At 46.9% G+C, this 23,977-nt stretch overlaps 1 protein-coding gene across 2 annotated transcripts in view; it reads right to left on the bottom strand.

Annotated features, from left to right (window-relative positions):
* The window catches only part of PLA2G4A (phospholipase A2 group IVA), a 772,031-nt gene that overhangs the window by 652,435 nt on the left and 95,619 nt on the right, over positions 1–23,977 (bottom strand). Inside the window, exon 1 of one of the 2 annotated variants that reach the window (XM_063940242.1) lies at positions 6,970–7,074. The exons of the other annotated variant lie outside the window; for it this stretch is intronic. The gene's annotated coding sequence lies outside the window, so the exon portion shown is untranslated. Of the gene's footprint in view, positions 1–6,969; positions 7,075–23,977 lie in introns of those variants that run through there. 2 annotated transcript variants of the gene reach the window in all.

The raw sequence follows: 23,977 nt of genomic DNA, 5'->3' as shown, positions 1-23,977 counted from the left end.
GGAAACAGACAAAAATGGTTGTTCACGCAAATTGGTTAAAACTGTTTTATTTAACCCACTTTTCTGAATTACCATTTTTGTCCATTTTCTGGCATTTGGGAGTAAATGGTTGATTGTCATTAGCGCTCATCCATTACCAGATTTACATTCCAACCAGTGAATTGGTTTACGTGTTGGTTATTTGGATGGTTGGCTGGTTGATTGACTGGACAGAAAAATCTTAAAGTGTATGGCCAGCTTTAGGAGGACTGATACGGGTCATTTTGGCTGGGGGAGTTTTGAAGAAGTTACATGTAGCCCATTGTCATCTTAGACTAGGGAGAAAGAGCCATGACTTACCTGGTCAGAGTCAGGTCTTAGGCATAGGCTGTATAGGCAAGTGCCTAGGGGCACCTGAAAAGTCTACAGGCATCTCAGCAGGCTGAGCATCTCAATTTTAATTTGAAATTTTGGGCTGTAGCTTTATTGTAGCCGCTGTACCTTTATTGCACTGGTGGTGGACGATGCAATAAAGTTTTTTTTTGGTTCACTTAGGTACAACGTGCTTGAGGTCATAACGTTGTGCAATGCCACTGAGACAGGAAGAGCTGAGGAGCCATGGTGGTGGGCAGCCAGAAGACAGTGGTGGGTAGCCAGACGACATCAAAGAATGTTTGTTGGGAACGGAGTCTGCAGGGATTCCTTCATATTTTTTTAGATAAAAGTGTGCACTGTTTTAACAAAGTTCTGGAGCTGGGGCTGGAGAGACACTTGTGTGGGATGGAGAGACACAAAGTGGGATGATGCTGTGTGGAATGGAGAGCGCAGCCCAGTGGGGAAAAGGTAGCACAGCACCATGAGGCCACACCATTTCATAAGATCACGCCCCTTTCATGAGGCCAAAGGCATATTTAAAACCACATTGGGGGGGGGGGGGAGAATCAGCAGACAAAAATAAGAATTTACTTACCGATAATTCTATTTCTCGTAGTCCGTAGTGGATGCTGGGGACTCCGTAAGGACCATGGGGAATAGCGGCTCCGCAGGAGACTGGGCACAAAAGTAAAGCTAAAGAACTACCTGGTGTGCACTGGCTCCTCCCCCTATGACCCTCCTCCAAGCCTCAGTTAGGATACTGTGCCCGGACGAGCGTACACAATAAGGAAGGATTTTGAATCCCGGGTAAGACTCATACCAGCCACACCAATCACACCATATAACTTGTGATCTAAACCCAGTTAACAGCATGATAACAGAGGAGCCTCCAGAAAAGATGGCTCACTACAGCAATAACCCGATTTTTTTGGTAACAATAACTATGTACCAGTATTGCAGACAATCCGCACTTGGGATGGGCGCCCAGCATCCACTACGGACTACGAGAAATAGAATTATCGGTAAGTAAATTCTTATTTTCTCTGACGTCCTAGTGGATGCTGGGGACTCCGTAAGGACCATGGGGATTATACCAAAGCTCCCAAACGGGCGGGAGAGTGCGGATGACTCTGCAGCACCAAATGAGAGAACTCCAGGTCCTCCTCAGCCAGGGTATCAAATTTGTAGAATTTTACAAACGTATTTGCTCCTGACCAAGTAGCTGCTCGGCAAAGTTGTAAAGCCGAGACCCCTCGGGCAGCCCCCCAAGATGAGCCCACCTTCCTTGTGGAATGGGCTTTTACAGATTTTGTCTGTGGCAGGCCTGCCACAGAATGTGCAAGCTGAATTGTACTACAAATCCAACGAGCAATAGTCTGCTTAGAGGCAGGAGCACCCAGCTTGTTGGGTGCATACAGAATAAACAACGAGTCAGATTTTCTGACTCCAGCCGTCCTGGAAACCTATATTTCCAGGGCCCTGACAACGTCTAGCAACTTGGAGTCCTCCAAGTCCCTAGTAGCCGCAGGCACCACAATAGGTTGATTCAGGTGAAACGCTGAAAACCACCTTAGGGAGAAACTGAGGACAAGTCCTCAATTCCGCCCTGTCCGAATGGAAAATCAGATGAGGGCTTTTACAGGATAAAGCCGCCAATTCTGACACGCATTTGGCCCAGGCCAGGGCCAACAGCATGACCACTTTCCATGTGAGATATTTTAACTCCACATATTTAAGTGGTTCAAACCAATGTGACTTTTGGAACCCAAAAACTACATTTAGATCCCAAGGTGTCACTGGAGGCACAAAAGAAGGCTGTATATACAGTACCCCTTTCACAAACGTCTGAACTTCAGGGACTGAAGCTAGTTCTTTTTGGAAGAAAATTGACAGGGCCGAAATTTGAACCTTAATGGACCCCCATTTCAGGCCCATAGACACTCCTGTTTGCAGGAAATGTAGGAATCGACCTAGTTGAAAATTCCTCCGTCGGGGCCTTACTGGCCTCGCACCACGCAACATATTTTCGCCAAATGCGGTGATAATGTTTTGCGGTTATATCTTTCCTGGCTTTGATCAGGATAGGAATGACTTCATCCGGAATGCCTTTCTCCTTCAGGATCCGGCGTTCAACCGCCATGCCGTCAAACGCAGTCGCGGTAAGTCTTGGAACAGACAGGGTCCTTGCTGGAGCAGGTCCCTTCTTAGAGGTAGAGGCCACGGATCCTCCGTGAGCATCTCTTGAAGTTCCGGTTACCAAGTCCTTCTTGGCCAATCCGGAGCCCAAATATAGTGCTTACTCCTCTCCATCTTATAATTCTCAGTACCTTAAGTATGAGAGGCAGAGGAGGGAACACATACAATGACTGGTACACCCACTGTGTTACCAGAGCGTCTACAGCTATTGCCGGAGGGTCCCTTGACCCGGCGCAATACTTGTCGAGTTTTATAAACATGTGGAAGACTTCTGGGTGAAGTCCCCACTTGCTGACAGTGCTATCACATGATTTTCCGCCCAGCGAAGAATCCTTGCAGCTTCTGCCATTGCCCTCCTGCTTCTTGTGTCACCCTGTCTGTTTACGTGGGTGACTGCCGTGATGTTGTCCGAATGGATCAACTCCGGGTGACCTTGAAGCAGAGGTCTTGCTGAGCTTAGAGCATTGTAAATGGCCCTTAGCTTCAGGATATTTATGTGAAGTGATGTCTCCAGGCTTGACCATAAGCTCTGGAAATTCCTTCCCTGTGTGACTGCTCCCCAGCCTCGCAGGCTGGCATCCGTGGTCACCAGGACCCAGTCCTGAATGTCGAATCTGCGGCCCTCTAGAAGATGAGCACTCTGCAACCACCACAGAAGAGACACCCTTGTGCTTGGTGACAGGGTTATCCGCTGATGCATCTGAAGATGCGACCCGGACCATTTGTCCAGCAGGTCCCACTGGAAAGTTCTTGCGTGGAATCTGCCGAATGGGATTGCTTCGTAGGAAGCCACCATTTTTCCCAGAACCCTTTCATTGATGTACTGAGACTTGGCTCGGTTATAGGAGGTTCCCGACTAGCTTGGATAACTCCCTGACTTTCTCCTCCGGGAGAAACACCTTTTTTCTGGACTGTGTCCAGGATCATCCCTAGGAACAGACGACGAGTCGTCGGAATCAGCTGCGATTTTGGAATATTGAGAATCCAATCGTGCTGCCGCAACACTACCTGAGATAGTGCTACACCGACCTCCAACTGTTCCCTGGATCTTACCCTTATCAGGGAATCGTCCAAGTAAGGGATAACTAAAATTCCCTTCCTTCGAAGGAGTATCATCATTTCGGCCATTACCTTGGTAAAGACCCGGGGTGCCGTGGACCATCCATACGGCAGCGTCTGAAACTGATAGTGACAGTTCTGTACCATAAACCTGAGGTACCCTTGGTGAGAAGGGTAAATTGGGACATGAAGGTAAGCATCCTTGATGTCCCAAGACATCATGTAGTCCCCTTCTTCCAGGTTCGCAATCACTGCTCTGAGTGACTCAATCTTGAATTTGAACCTCCGTATGTAAGTGTTCAAGATTTTAGATTTAGAATCGGTCTCACCGAGCCGTCCGGCTTCGGTACCACAACAGTGTGGAATAATACCCCGTTCCCTGTTGCAGGAGGGGTACCTTGATTATCACCTGCTGGGAATACAGCTTGTGAATGGCTTCCAAAACTGCCTCCCTGTCAGAAGGAGACATCGGTAAAGCCGACTTTAGGAAACGGCGAGGGGGAGACGTCTCGAATTCCAATTTGTACCCCTGAGATATCACCTGAAGGATCCAGGGGTCTACTTGCGAGTGAGCCCACTGCGCGCTGAAATTCATTGAGACGGGCCCCCACCGTGCCTGATTCTGCTTGTAAAGCCCCAGCGTCATACTGAGGGCTTGGCAGAGGCGGGAGAGGGCTTCTGTTCCTGGGAACTGGCTGATTTCTGCAGCCTTTTTCCTCTCCCTCTGTCACGGGGCAGAAATGAGGAACCTTTTGCCCGCTTGCCCACGAAAAGACTGCGCCTGATAATACGGCGTCTTCTTATGTTGAGAGGCGACCTGGGGTACAAACGTGGATTTCCCAGCTGTTGCCGTGGCCACCAGGTCTGAAAGACCGACCCCAAATAACTCCTCCCCTTAATAAGGCAATACTTCCAAATGCCGTTTGGAATCCGCATCACCTGACCACTGTCGTGTCCATAACCCTCTACTGGCAGAAATGGACAACGCACTTAGACTTGATGCCAGTCGGCAAATATTCCGCTGTGCATCACGCATATATAGAAATGCATCTTTTAAATGCTCTATAGGCAATAATATACTGTCCCTATCTAGGGTATCAATATTTTCAGTCAGGGAATCCGACCACGCCAACCCAGCACTGCACATCCAGGCTGAGGCGATTGCTGGTCGCAGTATAACACCAGTATGTGTGTAAATACATTTTAGGATACCCTCCTGCTTTCTATCAGCAGGATCCTTAAGGGCGGCCATCTCAGGAGAGGGTAGAGCCCTTGTTCTTACAAGCGTGTGAGCGCTTTATCCACCCTAGGGGGTGTTTCCCAACGCACCCTAACCTCTGCGGGAAAGGATATAATGCCAATAACATTTTAGAAATGATCAGTTGTTATCGGGGGAAACCCACGCATCATCACACACCTCATTTAATTTCTCAGATTCAGGAAAACTACAGGTAGTTTTTCCTCACCGAACATAATACCCCTTTTTGGTGGTACTCGTATTATCAGAAATGTGTAAAACATTTTTCATTGCCTCAATCATGTAACGTGTGGCCCTACTGGAAGTCACATTTGTCTCTTCACCGTCGACACTGGAGTCAGTATCCGTGTCGGCGTCTATATCTGCCATCTGAGGTAACGGGCGCTTTAGAGCCCCTGACGGCCTATGAGACGTCTGGACAGGCACAAGCTGAGTAGCCGGCTGTCTCATGTCAACCACTGTCTTTTATACAGAGCTGACACTGTCACGTAATTCCTTCCAACAGTTCATCCACTCAGGTGTCGACCCCCTAGGGGGTGACATCACTATTACAGGCAATCTGCTCCGTCTCCACATCATTTTTCTCCTCATACATGTCGACACAAACGTACCGACACACAGCACACACACAGGGAATGCTCTGATAGAGGACAGGACCCCACTAGCCCTTTGGGGAGACAGAGGAAGAGTTTGCCAGCACACACCAGAGCGCTATATATATACAGGGATAACCTTATATAAGTGTTTTTCCCCTTATAGCTGCTGTATTTTTAATACTGCGCGTAATTAGTGCCCCCCTCTCTTTTTTAACCCTTTCTGTAGTGTAGTGACTGCAGGGGAGAGCCAGGGAGCTTCCCTCCAACGGAGCTGTGAGGGAAAATGGCGCCAGTGTGCTGAGGAGATAGGCTCCGCCCCCTTCTCTGCGGCCTTATCTCCCGTTTTTCTGTGTATTCTGGCAGGGGTTAAATTCATCCATATAGCCCAGGAGCTATATGTGATGCATTTTTTGCCATCCAAGGTGTTTTTATTGCGTCTCAGGGCGCCCCCCCCCAGCGCCCTGCACCCTCAGTGACCGGAGTGTGAAGTGTGCTGAGAGCAATGGCGCACAGCTGCAGTGCTGTGCGCTACCTTGTTGAAGACAGGACGTCTTCTGCCGCCGATTTTCCGGACCTCTTATGTCTTCTGGCTCTGTAAGGGGGCCGGCGGCGCGGCTCTGGGACCTATCCATGGCTGGGCCTGTGATCGGTCCCTCTGGAGCTAATGTCCAGTAGCCTAAGAAGCCCAATCCACTCTGCACGCAGGTGAGTTCGCTTCTTCTCCCCTTAGTCCCTCGATGCAGTGAGCCTGTTGCCAGCAGGTCTCACTGAACATAAAAAACCTAAAACTAAACTTTTCACTAAGCAGCTCAGGAGAGCCACCTAGTGTGCACCCTTCTCGTTCGGGCACAAAAATCTAACTGAGGCTTGGAGGAGGGTCATAGGGGGAGGAGCCAGTGCACACCAGGTAGTTCTAAAGCTTTACTTTTGTGCCCAGTCTCCTGCGGAGCCGCTATTCCCCATGGTCCTTACGGAGTCCCCAGCATCCACTAGGACGTCAGAGAAATGGTCAGGGTCGGCTCTGGTCAGAGTAATGCATTATTAAGCAATGTTTTGGCTAAGCTTGAAAGCTGTATTACTGAAGGAGAGATAAATCAAACCTTTAAGAGAGATAAAGTGGAGCCTTTAAAAGAGATAAAGTGGAGAAGCTACCCATAACTTCCAATCACCTTCTAGCTATCATTTATCTTGCACAGTCGATAAAATGACTGTTAGAAGCAGATTGGTTGCTAAGTGGCAACATTCCCACTTCATCTCTCAGCTTAATAATAACAATGTGAGCAACTTCATGCTTTTGAAGATGAGGCAGGGCAATCCCCCCAGTTATGAAGAAGTGTTGAAGTAAATTTCTCCTCCCACTGTATTGGACAACAGACCGTACAACATCAGTGACTTATAAATCAGTTAAAAAATGATGGATAATTAACATAATGCTTATTAATGATCATGTTTAACATTGTCTCTTAAGTATAATTTTTAATAGTCCTTTGCATTGGTGGTTCCTACCTTTTCAGTCCGTGGAGCTGTTCGGGATGCAGACTCCAACATCCATAATATATATTTGGCATGCGCAGTAAATGTAGCTGGGTTTGAGACAGCCAGTTTACACAGGGTCCAGGACGACTGTCTCCTGCTCCCTACTGTGCTTACCCTGTACTAGCGATCAAGCCAAAAGGGGGATGTGGGAGTGCGACAGGGTTTGGGGAAAAAAAATAAAAAAAAATTTGCATGAATGTTTTAATTAAAAAAATGAATCCTGCTTATTATATTAATACTGTGAAACATTGCTATGTATTAGAAACCTTGATCAACCATGTTTTAATATTTTGTAACATACAAGGAGGAATGTACTAATGGGAAAATGCGTCCAAAACCCAAAAGAACTACAGCTTTCAGACTTTGGGTGCATTTCCCATATGTACTAAGCCCCTCAATCCCGGGCTTCGATGGGCAACGTCAGATTCCTCCCAGCACCTCCACATGCGCAGAGGGACTCCTAGGACTAAAGCTCTGAAGTCCAGTGATCGCAAAGCACAGCTCTTATCGGGAGAGCTGTCCTTTGCGTTACTAATCACATATGTAAGTACATATGCCATTAATATAGATGCAGTAAGTGACGGGATGTACCACATCGTTGAAGCGATGCTTAGTACATCCCGCAATAACAATCCAAAGTTATTAGGCTTTTATGTGATTTATTTTACATCTTTCAATAAAACCAATGTTTTATTTCATTCCTATTACATCTGAATATGCCCAACACAGTCCACCTTTCTCTTTGACAATAAATCTGAATATATGTAGATACATTAATTATATTAAAACACAAAGTACACTCAGATATAGATGAAAAGGAAATAAAGAATAAAACGTTAATGTTAAAAATTAGTCTTATTACTTATTATTATATAAATCTGAATAGTAATGCAAAATGAAAAGTGCAAAAGCACTTTTTTAGAGAAACACACAAAATGTTAAGTATTACGACTGGGCATGCCACTGGCATTAAACATTTTGAATAAAAACACAATTTTTTTTTTGCATAATAGGCTTTTATTAAGAAGTCAAAGTGACCTGCCTATGGTCACAGCATAATAAAAAAAAAAAGTGTTTAAAAATAACAAAATAAAAACATTAGGTTTAATCCAGAGCCATGACCGGAGCTGGGAGGGCTGTAGTCCCACAGTCCCTAGGTAAAATCAGCCACTGGCTTTCTGGCTTATATTGTAAATACTCGCCTGTTTCTGTATGATAAATTTTGTCTGAATTATTGCTTAGTTAGTTTTCTGGAGGAACACTGGAAAGGGAAAGGATTGTCTCTTTGTTGGCGCACTTTGAGAAGAAGGTAAGTATAATTAAAATTTTACTTTTAATATATCATATAATTAAAAAAGTTAGTTTTCTGCAATGTTTCTTTACCCAATAAATATTGATTTCAATTAGCAACAGGCCTACTTTCACTTAAGGTAATTGTATCCAGAGGTGAAAAAGTCCGTACGCGACACCCGTCCCATACGTGTAGTAAAAAAATTTAAAAAAGAATCTGTAGAGTTTTCAATATAGGTTGACAAGTTAAGTCATAGCTGTTTCTCATAGGTTTTCATAAAAAAAAAAAATCAGTGTAAAAATACAAAAAATTGAGATGAATTATGAAATAGAAGTTTCATTTACAAAACATTGGTGGACTTCACTTGTCCCACACGTGGCAACTAAATTTCGTGATATTGTGTTGGGTATAAAAGAGAAATAAACATTGGTTATGCGCTTTAATATTACATCCATCTTTAAAAAATAGGATTTTAATACCTACCGGTAAATCCTTTTCTCTTAGTCCGTAGCGGATGCTGGGGACTCCATAAGGACCATGGGGTATAGACGGGATCCGCAGGAGACATGGGCACACTATAAGACTTTGAATGGGTGTGAACTGGCTCCTCCCTCTATGCCCCTCCTCCAGACCTCAGTTAGAAAACTGTGCCCAGGGAGACGGACATTTCGAGGAAAGAATTTATTGTTTAAACACGGTGAGTGTCATACCAGCTCACACCTCGAACATACCGCAGAACGTGGTATTCAATAGAACACCAGCCAAGGGCATGAAAAATTACACAGCCACATGCTGAGAGAATATGTAACACAACCTGTGTGTCAACCCAACCAATAAGAAGATACCGCATGCCATGGCATGAACAACGTCAGCAACAGCCTGACAGAAAAGAAACACCACAAAAGTGTAACCATAACCAATAACTGCAGACACAGTACGCACTGGGACAGGCGCCCAGCATCCTCTACGGACTAAGAGAAAAGGATTTACCGGTAGGTATTAAAATCCTATTTTCTCCTACGTCCTAGAGGATGCTGGGGACTCCGTAAGGACCATGGGGTTTATACCAAAGCTCCAGACTGGGCGGGAGAGTGCGGACGACTCTGCAGCACCGATTGAGCCAACATGAGGTCCCCATCAGCCAGGGTATCAAACTTGTAGAGCTAAGCAAAGGTGTTTGAACCCGACCAAGTAGCCGCTCGGCAAAATTAAACCGCCGAGACACTTCGGGCATCCGCCTAAGAAGAGCCCATCTTCCTAGTAGAATGGGTCTCCCCCGACATCGGTAACGGCAATCCAGCCGTAGAACTAGCACGCCGAATCGTATCACAGATCCACGTATAACAGACTGCACAGACGCAGGCGCCCCAATCACGCTGGGAGCATACCGGACAAACAGAGCCTCTGTTTCCCCAATCTGAGCCCAATTGGCGACACAAATATTCAAAGCCCTGACTACATCGAGAGACTTTGAATCAGGTAATGCTGAAGTTACCACAGGCATCAAAATAGGCTGGTTTCTGCGAAACACAGAAAACCCTTCTTTGGCAGAACTATTATCCGAGTTCTCAATTCCGCTCTATCCACATGGAAGATCAAACAGGGGCTCTTGATACAAAGCCACTACTTCCGGCACCCGCCTTGCGAATGCCAAAGGCAAAAGCAGGACCACTCTCCAAGAGAGAAAGTTTAACACAACCTTTCATAAAGGTTCCAATCAGTGTGACACAATAAAACACAACACCACGTCAAGGTCCCACGGTGCCAATGAGGGCACAAATGGAGGTTGGATGTGCAGTACTCCTTTCACGAAAATCTGAACTTCCGGAAAGGTGGCCAATTCTTTTCTTGAAAGAAAATTTATAAAGCCAAAACCGCACTGAAATGGACCCTAACTTTAGGCCTGCATCCACACCTGCTTGCAAAGAATGGAGAAGAACAACCCAGCTGAAAGTCTTCCGTAGTAGCCCTCTTGGATTTGCACCAAGACATAGTATTACGCCAAATACGGTGGTAAGGCTTTGCCATTACTTCTTTTCTAGCCTGAAGAAGTGTGTAAATGACTTCACTGGGAATACCCTTTCAGGTTAGGATATGGTGTTCAACCGCCACACAGTCAAACGCAGCCGCGGTAAGTCTTGATACACGCCCGGATCTTGCCGTAACAGTTCCTCACGTAGAGGAAGAGTCCAGGGATCCTCTATGAGTAAATTTCGAATAACTGGATACCAAGCCCTCCTTGGCTAGACCGGAACCATGAGGATCGCCTGAACCTTTGTTCTTCTTACGTTTATCACCTTCAGAAAGAGGGAAAGCGGAGAGGACACGCAGACCGACTGAAAACACCCAAGGTGTCATGAGGGCGTCCACTGCTATAGCTTGAGTGTCCCGTGACCTGGAACAAAATCCCGAGGTCTCTTGCTGAGGCGAGACGCCAACATGTTCAATTGAGGCACTCCTCAAAGACTTGTCACTTCTGTGAAAACTTCTCGATGACGACTGTATTTCTCCCGGATGGAGATCGCGTCTGCAGAGGAAATCTATTTCTCCGTCGTCTACATCCGGAACGAAGACTACAAATACATCGTTTACCTGTCTTTCCGCCCAGCAGAAAATTTTTGCGGCTTCTGCCATTGCCGCTTTTCTCCTTGTTCCGCCTTAGTGGCTTACTTACGCCACTGCTGTCAAGTCGTCCGACAGAAATAACACGAGCAGATTACGAAGAATATATTCGTCGAAAATAGCTCTTAATTCAAGAAAGCTTATTGCCGACAAGCTTTCCAGCTTGACCTTTTCCTCTGGAAATACTTCCCTTGGAAAGACTGCTCCCTAGCCTCGGAGATCTTCATGCATGGAGACCAGGATCTAATCCTGGATCCAGAACCTTCATCCCTCTAGGAGGGGAGACTGTGCAGACACCACAGGAGCGATATACTGGCCATTAGGATTATATTCCGGTGCATGTGCAGGTGAGACCCGGACCACATTTCCAACTGGTCCCGTGAAAACCACTCTGGCATTTGATCTGCTCACCGAAAAGGCCTCTTAGGCCGCACCTGTCTTCTTCATCAACGGAACATATTGATGGATTGTCACTGCCAAACTGATCCGACTCTGGATCCTCAGACCTCTTTCCACAGGAAAACACAGAACCTCAACCGTTCAGTATCTACTCTGATACCCACCTCCGACATCCGCGTCGTTGGGATCAACAGCCATTCCCTGTGTTGAAGAACAGTCAGAGAGAAACAATGATTTGGAGCACTTGTTTCTTGACCTCGCCGAAATCAGGGGAGCGTCTCAGTACAGAATAACAATGGCTCTTACTATTGAAAGAAAACCATCGTACTGCCAACACTCCGGTGAAATGGCAAAGACAATCCTGGATATCAACCCAGGTAGGCTGAATGCTGCGAAAAACGCATTTAAACCCTTTTTCTACCTTTACGTGCTGGAGATCCCTGGCCTGATAGATTCCATCCTGTAGTTCAACTTCGTAAGTAGAAGTCCTTGTTTCTTTTATTTTATTTGTATTTATTTTTTTACAGGGACGGCAGGACAAAGTCCTTAACCTGACGCAACTCTGAATGGTGTTGCGTACTACCTCCCCTTCCAGAGGGGAATCGGTAAGATCTATTTGAAAAATCAGTGAGGGGAATCATCTGTAAATTCCAGAATGTCCCCCTTTGGATTCTATTATCAACTCCCAGGTCCAAGTCCATTCCCGGACTGACGGAAGAGTATTAGACGAGTTCCCACCGGTGTGGACTCCAGCCAGATAGACTCAGCGACATGCGGTGGATGTGGTAGAAAAAGAAAACAATATCCGCTTCTGCGAACCTAACAAGGCTGCAGAGCTCTTACCTTTTCACCTTCCACTACCTGTAAAGAAAAGGAAAAAATAAGAATTTACTTACCGATAATTCTATTTCTCGGAGTCCGTAGTGGATGCTGGGGTTCCTGAAAGGACCATGGGGAATAGCGGCTCCGCAGGAGACAGGGCACAAAAAAGTAAAGCTTTACTAGGTCAGGTGGTGTGCACTGGCTCCTCCCCCTATGACCCTCCTCCAGACTCCAGTTAGGTACTGTGCCCGGACGAGCATACACAATAAGGGAGGCATTTTGAATCCCGGGTAAGACTCATACCAGCCACACCAATCACACCGTACAACTTGTGATCTAAACCCAGTTAACAGTATGATAACAGAAAGGGCCTCTTAAAGATGGCTCCTTAACAATAACCCGAATTAGTTAACAATAACTATGTACAAGTATTGCAGATAATCCGCACTTGGGATGGGCGCCCAGCATCCACTACGGACTCCGAGAAATAGAATTATCGGTAAGTAAATTCTTATTTTCTCTATCGTCCTAAGTGGATGCTGGGGTTCCTGAAAGGACCATGGGGATTATACCAAAGCTCCCAAACGGGCGGGAGAGTGCGGATGACTCTGCAGCACCGAATGAGAGAACTCCAGGTCCTCCTTTGCCAGGGTATCAAATTTGTAAAATTTTACAAACGAGTTCTCCCCCGACCACGTAGCTGCTCGGCAGAGTTGTAATGCCGAGACCCCTCGGGCAGCCGCCCAAGATGAGCCCACCTTCCTTGTGGAGTGGGCTTTTACAGTTTTAGGCTGTGGCAGGCCTGCCACAGAATGTGCAAGTTGAATTGTGTTACAAATCCAACGAGCAATCGACTGCTTAGAAGCAGGTGCGCCCAACTTGTTGGGTGCATACAATATAAACAGCGAGTCAGATTTTCTGACTCCAGCCGTCCTTGAAATGTATATTTTTAAGGCTCTGACAACGTCCAACAACTTGGAGTCCTCCAAGTCGCTAGTGGCCGCAGGCACCACAATAGGTTGGTTCAGATGAAATGCTGATACCACTTTAGGGAGAAAATGCGGACGAGTCCGCAGTTCTGCCCTATCCGAATGGAAGATTAGATAAGGACTTTTATAAGATAAAGCCGCCAATTCAGATACTCTCCTGGCAGAGGCCAGGGCTAGTAACATAGTCACTTTCAATGTGAGATATTTCAAATCCACCTTTTTCAATGGTTCAAACCAATGGGATTTGAGGAAATCTAAAACTACATTTAGATCCCACGGTGCCACCGGAGGCACCACAGGAGGCTGTATATGCAGTACTCCCTTGACAAAAGTCTGGACCTCAGGGACAGAGGCCAATTCTTTTTGGAAGAATATTGACAGGGCCGAAATTTGAACCTTAATGGATCCCAATTTGAGACCCATAGATAATCCTGATTGCAGGAAATGTAGGAAACGACCCAGTTGGAATTCCTCCGTCGGAACACTCCGATCCTCGCACCACGCTACATATTTTCGCCAAATGCGGTGATAATGTTTCACGGTGACTTCCTTCCGTGCCTTAATCAAGGTAGGAATGACTTCTTCTGGAATGCCTTTCCCTTTTAGGATCTGGCGTTCAACCGCCATGCCGTCAAACGCAGCCGCGGTAAGTCTTGAAAAAGACAGGGACCCTGCTGTAGCAGGTCCCTTCTCAGAGGTAGAGGCCACGGTTCGTCCGTGAGCATCTCTTGAAGTTCCGGATACCAAGTCCTTCTCGGCCAATCCGGAACCACTAGTATTGTTCTTACTCTTCTTTGCCGTATGATCTTCAATACCTTTGGTATGAGCGGCAGAGGAGGAAACACATACACTGACTGGTACACCCAAAGAGTTACCAGTGCGTCCACAGCTATTGCCTGTGGATCTCTTGACCTGGCGCAATATTTGTCCAGTTTCTTGTTGAGGCGAGACGCCATCATGTCTACAATTGGTCTTTCCCAACGGTCTATTAACATGTTGAAGACTTCTGGATGTAGACCCCACTCTCCCGGATGAAGATCGTGTCTGCTGAGGAAGTCTGCTTCCCAGTTGTCCACGCCCGGGATGAACACTGCTGACAGTGCTATCACGTGATTCTCCGCCCAGCGAAGAATCTTGGCAGCTTCTGCCATTGCACTCCTGCTTCTTGTGCCGCCCTGCCTGTTTACATGGGCGACCGCCGTGATGTTGTCCGACTGAATCAACACCGGCTTTCCTTTCAGGAGAAGTTCCGCCTGGCTTAGAGCATTGTAGATTGCTCTTAGTTCCAGAATGTTTATGTGAAGAGACTTTTCCAGACTCGTCCATACTCCCTGGAAGTTTCTTCCTTGTGTGACTGCTCCCCAGCCTCTCAGGCTGGCGTCCGTGGTCACCAGGATCCAATCCTGAATGCCGAATCTGCGGCCTTCTAATAGGTGAGCCTTCTGCAACCACCACAGAAGTGACACCCTTGTCTTTGGTGACAGGGTTATTCGCAGGTGCATCTGCAGATGCGACCCTGACCATTTGTCCAACAGATCCCTTTGGAATATTCTTGCATGGAATCTGCCGAATGGAATTGCTTCGTAAGAAGCCACCATTTTTCCCAGGACTCTTGTGCATTGATGTACTGACACCTTTCCTGGTTTTAGGAGGTTCCTGACCAGATCGGATAACTCCTTGGCTTTTTCCTCTGGAAGGAAAACCTTTTTCTGAACCGTGTCCAGAATCATTCCTAGGAACAGCAGACGAGTTGTCGGGATTAAATGGGATTTTGGAATATTCAGAATCCACCCGTGTTGTCTTAGCACCTCTTGAGATAGTGCTAAAGCTGTCTCCAGCTGTTCTCTGGACCTTGCCCTTATTAGGAGATCGTCCAAGTATGGGATAACTAATACGCCTTTTCTTCGAAGAAGAATCATCATCTCGGCCATTACCTTGGTAAAGACCCGAGGCGCCGTGGACAATCCGAACGGCAGCGTCTGAAACTGATAGTGACAGTTTTGAACAATGAACCTGAGGTACCCCTGGTGTGCGGGGTAAATCGGAACGTGTAGATACGCATCCTTGATGTCCAAGGATACCATAAAGTCCCCTTCTTCCAGGTTCGCTATCACTGCTCTGAGTGACTCCATCTTGAACTTGAACTTTTTTATGTAGAGGTTCAAGGACTTCAGATTTAGAATAGGCCTTACCGAGCCATCCGGCTTCGGTACCACAAATAGAGTGGAATAATACCCCTTTCCTTGTTGTAATAGGGGTACTTTGACTATCACCTGCTGAGCGTACAGCTTGTGAATGGCTTCCAACACCCTCTCCCTTTCGGAAGAGACGGTTGGTAAAGCAGACTTCAGGAAACGATGAGGAGGATCCGTCTCTAATTCCAACCTGTACCCCTGAGATATTATCTGCAGGATCCAGGGGTCTACCTGCGAGTGAGCCCACTGCGCGCTGTAATTTTTGAGACGGCCGCCCACTGTCCCCGAGTCCGCTTGAGAGGCCCCAGCGTCATGCTGAGGTTTTTGCAGGAGCCGGGGAGGGCTTCTGTTCCTGGGAAGGAGCTGCCTGTTGGTGTCTCTTCCCTCTTCCTCTGCCTCGTGGCAGGTACGACAAACCCTTTGCTCTCTTATTTTTGTAGGAGCGAAAAGGCTGCGGTTGAAAGGTCGGTGCCTTTCTCTGTTGGGGAGTGACTTGAGGTAAAAAAGTGGATTTCCCGGCAGTAGCCGTGGCCACCAAGTCTGATAGACCAACTCCAAATAACTCCTCCCCTTTATACGGCAAAACCTCCATGTGACGTTTTGAATCCGCATCGCCTGTCCACTGTCGTGTCCATAAGGCTCTTCTGGCTGAAATGGACATAGCACTCACCCGAGATGCCAGTGTGCAAATATCCCTCTGTGCATCACGCATATAGATAAATGCATCCTTTATTTGTTCTAACGACAGTAAAACATTGTCCCTATCTAGGGTATCAATATTTTCAATCAGGGATTCTGACCAAACTACTCCAGCACTGCACATCCAGGCAGTTGCTATAGCTGGTCGTAGTATAACACCTGCATGTGTGTATATATTCTTTTGAATAACTTCCATCTTTCTATCTGATGGATCCTTAAGTGCGGCCGTCTCAGGAGAGGGTAACGCCACTTGTTTAGATAAGCGTGTGAGCGCCTTGTCCACCTTAGGGGGTGTTTCCCAGCGCGCCCTAACCTCTGGCGGGAAAGGGTATAATGCCAATAACTTTTTTGAAATTATCAACTTTTTATCAGGAGCAACCCACGCTTCATCACACACGTCATTTAATTCTTCTGATTCAGGAAAAACTGTTTGTAGTTTTTTCACACCATACATAATACCCTGTTTTACGGTATCTGTAGTATCAGCTAAATGTAACGTCTCCTTCATTGCCAAAATCATATAACGTGTGGCCCTACTGGAAAATACGTTTGAATTTCTACCGTCGTCACTGGAATCAGTGCCTGTGTCTGGGTCTGTGTCGACCGACTGAGGCAAAGGGCGTTTTACAGCCCCTGACGGTGTTTGAGGCGCCTGGACAGGCATTAATTGATTGTCCGGCCGCCTCATGTCCTCAACTGACTGTTTAAGGGAAGATAAACCATCACGTAATTCCACAAATAAAGGCATCCATTCTGGTGTCGACCCCCTGGGGGGTGACATCTGCATATTTGGCAATTGCTCCGCCTCCACACCAATATCGTCCTCATACATGTCGACACCCCGTACCGACACACACCGCAAACTCACAGGGAATGCTCTAATGAAGACAGGACCCACTAGCCCTTTTGGGGAGACAGAGGGAGAGTCTGCCAGCACACACCACAAAGCGCTATATATACAAGGGATATCCTTATATTAAGTGCTCCCTTATAGCTGCTTTAATATATAATATATATATATATAGCCATTAATGTGCCCCCCCTCTCTGTTTTACCCTGTTTCTGTAGTGCAGTGCAGGGGAGAGACCTGGGAGCCGTCCTGACCAGCGGAGCTGTGACAGAAAATGGCGCCGTGTGCTGAGGAGATAGGCCCCGCCCCTTTTTCGGCGGGTTCTTCTCCCGCTATTTTTCCAGTCAGGCAGGGGTTAAATATCTCCATATAGCCCCTATGGGCTATATGTGAGGTATTTTTAGCCTTGTATAAGGTTTATATTTGCCTCTCAGAGCGCCCCCCCCCAGCGCTCTGCACCCTCAGTGACTGCCCAGTGAAGTGTGCTGAGAGGAAAATGGCGCACAGCTGCAGTGCTGTGCGCTACCTTATGAAGACTGAGGAGTCTTCAGCCGCCGGTTTCCGGACCTCTTCACGCTTCAGCATCTGCAAGGGGGTCGGCGGCGCGGCTCCGGGACCGGACTCCACGGCTGGGCCTGTGTTCGATCCCTCTGGAGCTAATGGTGTCCAGTAGCCAAGCAGCAAATCCACTCTGCATGCAGGTGAGTTTACTACTTTCCCCCTAAGTCCCACGTTGCAGTGATCCTGTTGCCAGCAGGACTCACTGTAAAGAAAAAAAAACCTAAACTAAACTTTCTCTAAGCAGCTCTTTAGGAGAGCCACCTAGATTGCACCCTTCTCGTTCGGGCACAAAATCTAACTGGAGTCTGGAGGAGGGTCATAGGGGGAGGAGCCAGTGCACACCACCTGACCTAGTAAAGCTTTACTTTTTTGTGCCCTGTCTCCTGCGGAGCCGCTATTCCCCATGGTCCTTTCAGGAACCCCAGCATCCACTTAGGACGATAGAGAAAAGAACGGTAGCGAACCGGTTAAAATGACTGCATCCCACAAAAGAATGCGTCACCAAGCATTGTGAGGGAATCTAGCTCACGAAGGCAGACCTACCAGTGGTATTCGCCGAGAGTGACTTAACTGAGGCATCCCCAAACAGCGGTACACCGTCACAGGGAAAAACTCCAATATCTCTCGGAGTCAGCCTCAACATTCCTCCGGCCACACCTACTGCAGACGCACGGAAGCCTGCCGCAATGTTATAGAGAAGAACCAACATAAGGGACATCCCCTTTCTCTCTAGGGTAATTCTATCGGATGTCTTTCCGAATACAAACCCTCCCCCATACGCATGTAATGCAAATAACTTCAAAGTATAGAAATAAAATATCACTTAGCTTCCTGTGTACGATCCTTTATGACAGGGCCCCGTGCCGACCAGGAGTTGACTTTCACAGTATTCTATCCGCAGCGGGAAAATAATAAATATTTGGACTCCCCGTGAGGATCTGAGACCAACTCGTCACGGCCGACCTAGAGCTTTATCAACAGAGCGACCAGCACATGAGAAGGAATATTTTTAACTCAGCATTCATTAGAACTTGCAATATGAATATACATATTTAAATACACATATACACACATATCCTCTGTATAAATATATATATATACAGGTTGAGTATCCCATATCCAAATATTCCGAAATACGGAATATTCCGAAATACGGAATCTTTTGAGTGAGAGTGAGATAGTGAAAACTTTGTTTTCTGATGGCTCAATGTACACAAACTTTGTTTAATACACAAAGTTATTAAAAATATTGCATTAAATGCCCTTCAGGCTGTGTGTATAAGGTATATATGAAACATAACTGAATTTTGTGAATATACACACACTTTGTTTAACGCACAAAGTTATTAAAAATATTGGCTAAAATGACCTTCAGGCTGTGTGTATTAGGTGTATATGAAACATAAAGGCATTCTGTGCTTAGACTTAGGTCCCATCACCATGATATATCATTATGGTATGCAATTATTCCAAAATACGGAAAAATCCGATATCCAAAATACTTCTGGTCCCAAGCATTTTGGATAAGGGAGACTCAACCATATATACACCATACATATAAGTATTTTGTCCAGAACCCCAGGGTCCCTAGTGACATTAATGTGTGCTGAATGTGTACGACCATGTACTGAATGCCCAAGTTGTGGATCTAACCAGGAAACCGTATGGTCGACATAAAATATAGAATTTTTTCGACAACAGGGAGTGGTAATTAGGTAAAAATAACATTCTTACGACCACGAGGGGTCCGAGGGAAGTATATACACATACATTTAATATCACTCCCCCACAAATAAAAGCACAACTGTGCCAGAGCTACAGGCCCATGGAACCGTATCCTATAGAGGTATAGGTTATTGACTTCATGTTAATTTACTCCCAGTAATAACAGATGGTGCCGACAGGTCACCCACATACTACTGTGTCACCCATACAGTGTTTACTTTCGAAAAAGCATACAACTACCGACCTGCTGACACTTGATGTAAAGACCCAAGTACCACCAGGAGTTGGCAATGCCGACAGAGGGATTCCCATAGCCAGCTCGTGGCAGAGCACACACACATGTCGACACATGAGTACTATAAGCTATCATGGGTATATGTGACAGGGAAAACACAGAATACCAGTACAACTCATTAACTAACACGCCCATTATAGTGTATAGTGCTATATTTTCTCTTTTGCACTAAAAACCACCTTGCCCCCACCTCGTTTTCCACTGTTAGCTGTCTAACAGTGCTTTTTGGCGGGGACCTGAGGAGAAAATGGCGCTGTAACAAGTTGTGAGGGCTAAGCCCCGCCCCCTCTCGGCGCGCTTCAGCCCCTCTAATAATATTCATATTTATACTGGCGGGGGTCCCTATACAGTGCCTATGCACTGTATATATCTTTCGCCAGTCGCAGGAAAGAGGTATATTGCTGCCCAGGGCGCCCCCCCCTGCGCCCTGCACCCTTGTAGAACCGTTGGTGTGTGGGAGCAATGGCGCGCAGTGCGACCGCTGTGCTGTACCTCCGACCTGAAGTCTTCTGCCGTCACTGAAGTCTTCTTTTTCTTGCAATACTCACCCGACTTCTGTCTTCTGGCTTCTGTGAGGGGGGTGACGGCGCGGCTCCGGGAACAAGCAGCTAGGCGCACCAAGTGATCGAACCCTCTGGAGCTAATGGTGTCCAGTAGCCTAAGAAGCAGAGCCCTTAACTCAGCAGAAGTAGGTCTGACTTCTCTCCCCTCAGTCCCACGAAGCAGAGAGCCTGTAGCCAGCAGGTCTCACTGAAAATAAAAAACCTAGCATAAAGTCTTTCCAGAGAAACTCAGCAGAGCTCCCCTAGTGAGTGTCCAGTCTCTCCTGGGCACAAAGTCTAACTGAGGTCTGGAGAAGGGGCATAGATGGAGGAGCCAGTTCACACCCATTCAAAGTCTTATAGTGTGCCCATGTCTCCTGCGGATCCCGTCTATACCCCATGGTCCTTACGGAGTCCCCAGTATCCTATAGGACGTAGGAGAAATAAATAAATAACTTCCTCGTATTCAGTTTTAACAAAAAAATATATGTTAAAACAGAATGCAGTCAGGTGACTGGCGGTCAGCATCCCTACTCCGGGCTCCCGGACGCCAGGATGCTGGCAGGGGGCCAGGGCTGTTCCCACTTGTGGGTGTCCACGACACCCATAGAGTGGGAATAGAACCTGTGGCGAGCGCAGCGAGCTATCGAGCCCGCAGTGAGCCTGCAAGGGTCTTCGTTGCCCTCACCCCCTTGCGGCATTCTGGCACCCAGGATCCCGGCGTCAGTATGCTTACCGCCGGGAACCCAACAGCCAGTCACCCGACACCAACCCATTAAAACTTGTACAAATGTGCCGTAAGTAACAATTGGATGGTCTTTATATTGTATAAATATGCTAAAAGAAAAACCAGAAGTGTGTATAGTTGGCAGCTATGGTTTGCTGCTTACCAACAGAGGAATCATGTAGTTTTGAAAACAAAGGAGTTCATATGCAGTACAACTAGAGGCAGAACTGCCGGAGATAATGGAGTCATTTTCCGCTGGTCTCCAGCCCTGAAGGGCAGGGTCGTCTTTTCATATGGGCTCAATGGGCAGTTGCCCAAGGGCACAGGAGTATAAGGGTCCTAGACTGATAGCTGTGGGTTCCCTTTTTCCAGGGGTACCAGATTTTTGTAAATCGGCCTTGGAGAAACAAAGATATCCAATATCAAAGCAGAGGTCCCCATCCGGCCTGTTAATTGCTCTTCCCAGCCAGATATCTTGGGTTCTGTCTGACTTAAGAGTTTTCTGAGAGAATATTCCAAAAGCTGGGACAATTATCCCCTTTTATTTCGTACTCATACACATTTTTGCAACACTGTTTGTGAAATTAAACCGCAGTGTTCGATTACTATTTCTGACGCACACACATATTGTGTGACACTGTGGGTGAAGGTGGTACCACAGTAATATATTTTATTTGCTACTCATACAAGCATTGTGCGACACTGTTAGTAAAGGGCAACCGCGGTGTTCGGTTACTATTTCTGATGCACACACGTATTGTGCGTCACATTCGGTGAAATTAAACCGCAGTGTTTGATTACTATTTCTGACTCATACTTGTATTGTGCGACACTTAAGGTGGTACATTTTTTGTACAAATTGTGGTGTGTGCTGTATCCCACTTCATTCGTGTTTGTGCATACATATGGAGGACGAACAATTGAGAGAAGAGCAGGAAGCACATACTAGTGGTGTAGGTGCTGCCACCAGTCATGAAGATACAAGTCCATCAGCGTCATCTACTAAGGCAGATGCCCAGGGGCATAGAGGGCTTAAGTCAGGGCATGTAAAATCATTTACTTTTACAGTGGTAAAGAAAAATAAACATCAAAAGGAAAGTTAGCTGCAGAGTTAGTAAGACAAACTGTGCATTCAGGATCAGAACCATCAGACATTCTTGAGGAACGTTTTGGGTTGTCCACATCAGCTATGTGTGAGTCTGGCATTTCTCACACTGTCCTCATAGAAAAGCCTCTTTCACTTCCTTCCACCATTTCTGAACCATCTGCACATGTGAGGAGCAGTACAAGTAAAGATGGTGATCCGTGCTTAAAGTGGTCCTAGAGAGGTGGTGGAACACACACCCCCTCCCCCCAGTGCCCATGTAATAAAGGTATTGCGCCCCCCAAAAAGGGTGCATGGTCTCAAAAAAGGGGCATGGTCACACAATAGTAATAATGTCCACAGTAGTAGCACCCCTAATACACATAATGCCCACAGTAGTAGCACCCTGTAATACACATAATGCCACAGCAGTAGCGCCCCTTATACAATGCCCCCAGTAGTAGTGCTCCTTATGCAATGTCCACTGTACTGGTAGTGCCCACAGTGGTAGTGCCCCTTATATAGAGCCCATATTAGTGGTGCCACTTATGCAATGCCCCTAGCAGTAGTGCCCCTTATGAAGTGCCCCCTATACAATGCCCTCATTAGTAGTGCCCTTAGTAATGCCCTTAATGGTAATGCCCCTGTGTAGTATTGCCCCCAGTAGTAATGTCACCTGTAGTAATGCCCCCAGTCAATTAGCCCCAGTAGTTATGCCCCCAGTAGTTTAGCCCCCAGTGGTAATGCCCCTGCAGTTATGACCCCAGAAGTTTACCCCCCCCCTTTAGTTTAGCCTCCCAGTGGTAATGCCCCCGGTAGTTTAGCCCTCATGTAGTTTGCCCCATGTAGTTTAACCCCCCCTGTAGTTTAGTCCCCAGTGGTAATGTCCCCTGTAGTTTAGCCCCTGCAGTTATGCCCCCAGTAGTTTAGCCCCCAGTGGTAATGCCACCAGTAGTTTAGCCCCTGTAGTTTAGCTCCCATGTAGTTTGCCCCTGTTAGTAATGCCCCCTGTAGTTTAACCCCCAGTAGTTTAGCCCCTGTAGTTATGCCCCTAGTAGTTTAGCCCCTGTAAATATGCCCCTAGTAGTTTAGCCTCCAGTACTTTTCCCCCGTGTAGTTAGGCCCCCAGTTAGTAATGCCCCCAGTAGTTTAGCCCCTTGTAGTTTGCCAAGTAGTAATGCCCCCAGCAGTTTAGCCCCTGTAATTATGCCCCAGTAGTTTAGCCCCCCTGGAGTTTGCCCCCTTGTAGTTTGCCCCAGTAGTAATGCCCCTGTAGTTTGCCCCCAGTAGCTAGCCCCCTTATAGTTTGCCCCCAGCAGTTTACCCCCTTATAGTTTGCCCCCAGTAGAAGCACTGTTAATACACTCACAAATATTAAAAAAACAAAACATCATACCATGCTCGCCAAGCCCTGCTCCCGCGTTCGATCGCTGTGGTCCTTCCAGCGTCCGCTCCTCGGCACTATGGGAGTCTCTGCGCACTGACAGAGCCAGAAGCCAGAGCTCAGTAGTGAGCTCCTGCCTCCAGCTTCCGCTGGAGCGCCGGGCACACATCGGGTTAGGTGAGCCGGAGAAGCCAGAACAGCATTCCAACTCCAAGTGGAACTGACAGAAAGCAGTTCCGCCCCATATCGGCTCACTTTAACCCCAGATGATGATGATGATGATGATGATGATGATGATGATGATGATGAGGAGGAGGAGGAGGAGGAGGAGGAGGACATAATAGAAAATAAGAATTTACTTACCGATAATTCTATTTCTCGGAGTCCGTAGTGGATGCTGGGGTTCCTGAAAGGACCATGGGGAATAGCGGCTCCGCAGGAGACAGGGCACAAAAGTAAAGCTTTCCGATCAGGTGGTGTGCACTGGCTCCTCCCCCTATGACCCTCCTCCAAGCCAGTTAGGTACTGTGCCCGGACGAGCGTACACAATAAGGGAGGAATTTTGAATCCCGGGTAAGACTCATACCAGCCACACCAATCACACCGTACAACTTGTGATCTAAACCCAGTTAACAGTATGATAACAGCGGAGCCTCTGAAAAGATGGCTCACAACAATAATAACCCGATTTTTGTAACTATGTACAAGTATTGCAGATAATCCGCACTTGGGATGGGCGCCCAGCATCCACTACGGACTCCGAGAAATAGAATTATCGGTAAGTAAATTCTTA

Source organism: Pseudophryne corroboree, chromosome 9, assembly GCF_028390025.1.
Source record: "Pseudophryne corroboree isolate aPseCor3 chromosome 9, aPseCor3.hap2, whole genome shotgun sequence".
NCBI classification, from domain to species: Eukaryota; Metazoa; Chordata; class Amphibia; order Anura; family Myobatrachidae; genus Pseudophryne; species Pseudophryne corroboree.
The sequence above is the reverse complement of the archived record's forward strand: the minus strand, read 5'-3'. Positions and strand labels throughout refer to the sequence as shown.